We start from the raw sequence: 2,727 nt of genomic DNA, 5'->3' as shown, positions 1-2,727 counted from the left end.
TTTCCTTTCCTTTCCTTTCCTTTCCTTTCCTTTCCTTTCCTTTCCTTTCCTTTCCTTTCCTTTCCTTTCCTTTCCTTTCCTTTCCTTTCCTATTCTTCCTTCCCCCCCCCCCTTTTTTTTGAGGCAAGTTTTCTCTGTGTGGCCCTGGCTGTCCTTGAACTCACTCTGGAGACCAGGCTGGCTTCAAACTCACAGAACTCCACTGCCTCTGTGTCCCTAGTGCTGGGACTAAAGCTGTGCACTGTCCCACATCTTCACTTGAAGTCTAAAACAGCTCATTTGGGAAGATGAGGATGGTGCGGGACTCACAGCCTTTGCGTCCTCGATTCCTGTCCCAGCTGTGTGGGACCCTGGCTGAGGAATCAGCCATTTCCCCAAGGACAGAGTTCCTTGGAGTGAATGGCATTGAGAAACCAAGAGTTGGGGCTCCGTGAGATGGCTCAGCAGGTAAAGGTGTTTTCCCTCAAACTCAGTGACAAACTGAAGTTCCATCCCAGGGCTCACATGGTAGAAGGGGAGGAGAGCTTAGCTGTCCTCTGACATCCGAATGTGCTCCATATAAAAACAAACAAACAAACAAACAAACAAACAAACAAACAAACGCCAAAAGATGGAAGCTGTGCCCATTGCTACTGGGGCATATCACTTCTGGAACCTTCCCATGGGTAGAAATAAGAAATAAATATATATTATATATTTATATGTATACACATGTACATATTTCTAGTATATGTTAATACATATAAATATATTTTATATTTATATAAACATAAATATAAATAGATAATATATTTCTACATATACAAATGTATGCATATACATAATATGCATATAATATATAAAAATCATTTCTACATATAAATATGTAATATATGCATATAAATATATATTGAAACTAAGTGAATTTATATTACTGATTACTCAAATTTAAAATCACATATTTTAAAAATGAAATATATTTATTAATTATTTGATACTTTTAAGCAATGTAATTTGATCATATTTATCACTTCCTTCCCCCTAAGTTCTTTCAGATCTGCCCCTACCTCCTTAATACCCCAACTTTGTGTCCTCAGTTTTAAAAAAACTTTATAACCCACCAAGTCCAATGTGTGCTACCCACACACCCCTGTGTGTCCGTTTGGGCTTGGTTGACCTACCAAGGACCATACCATGAAATACATTCCTTTCCACAGAAGGCATCACCACTCCTCAGTTCAGCCTAACAGTCCACCACTGGAGGAAGTCAGGGGCAGAGACCACGGAAGAAGGTTGCTGGCTCATGTTCAACAACCAATGATCCAAGGCCAGCATTGCCCACGGTGGGCTGGCTACCCCCACGTCAATCATCAGGAAAGATGATGCCTTACCGACATGGGCACAGGCCAATTTGATTTGGGTGAGACATCAGTTGAGACTGTCTTCCCAGGTGACTCTTGGTTGTGTCCGGTTGACAATAAAAGCTAGCCCGGACAGCATCGGGGCTTGAGCCTCTCTAGAGTCATGTGTTGACAGATTTACCTTGTGCCCTATGGTTGCTCTGGTCATGGGTGCAGAAGGCACAGCTTCACTCTGCTCCTCTCCAACCCCTGGCTCTTACCTTCTGCCCACTCTCCTGCCCCGGTCCCTGAGCCTTGGAGGGTGTGTGTGTTGCAGATGCTCCATTTGTGACTGACACTTACTCTGCATACTTTCACCATTTGTGCGTTTCTTCATTAACCAAAGCAGCTTCTCTGATGAGGTCAGCGAGACTTACCAATACCCAGGTATGGACACACACGTTTACAGGGCAGCTTGATACTAGGGTCAGTTTTGCAGAACAGTAGGAGGAGGTTCACTTCTGTGGCCTGTGAGCCCCAAGTGTGGGTTCTTGGCCAGATTCTCTTTACCAGGTAGGTCTGTGATTTCTTCTGTGGAGTGGTGGCTTGCTCCTCTGGATCATGGCAGGATTTATTTGAACTGAGGTTTTCAAATGGCAACTGTAGAATACATTTAATTAACTAGAAATTTCTATAAAGGAAAAAAATCTTAGCATTAGCTGCCCCCTTCTCTCACTCCTCCTCCTCCTTCTCCTCCTCCTCCTCTTCCTCCTCCTCCTCCTCCTTAGGATCTTAAACATAGCTTGTGTTCACCACTTACAATTGGGTTTCCCATGCTTCTTTGCATCCTTGTCAGAGGATGACAGTTTTTTTTTTAAATTGGACATTTTATTTATTTACATTTCAAGTGTTATCCCCTTTCCAGGTTTCCCCTCTGTAAAACCCCCTATCCCATTCCCCCTTACCCTGCTTCTATGAGGGTGCTTTCCCCCCACTCTTGCCTTACTGCCCTGGCATTCCCCTACACTAGGGCATCAAGCCTTCACAGGACCAAGAGCCTCTCCTCCCATTGATGCCAGATAAGACCATCCTCTCTGCTACATATTCAGATGAAGCCATGGGTCCCTCCATGTGTACTCTTTGGTTGGTAGTTTAGTCCCTGGGAGCTCTGGAAGGGTCTGATGGGTTGATATTGTTGTTCTTCCTATGGGGTTGCAAACTCCTTCAGCTCCTTTAGTCCTTTCCCTAACTCCTCCATTGGGGTTCCCGTGCTCAGTCCAATGGTTGGCTGTGAGCATCCACCTCTGTATTTGTCAGGCTCTGGCAGAGCCTCTCAGGAGACAGCTAAATCAGGCTCCTGTCAGCAAGCACTTCTTGGCATCAGCAATAGTGTCTGGGTTTGGTGTCT

Source organism: Mus caroli, chromosome 4, assembly GCF_900094665.2.
Source record: "Mus caroli chromosome 4, CAROLI_EIJ_v1.1, whole genome shotgun sequence".
Taxonomy (NCBI): Eukaryota; Metazoa; Chordata; class Mammalia; order Rodentia; family Muridae; genus Mus; species Mus caroli.
Note: the sequence above shows the minus strand (reverse complement) of the source record.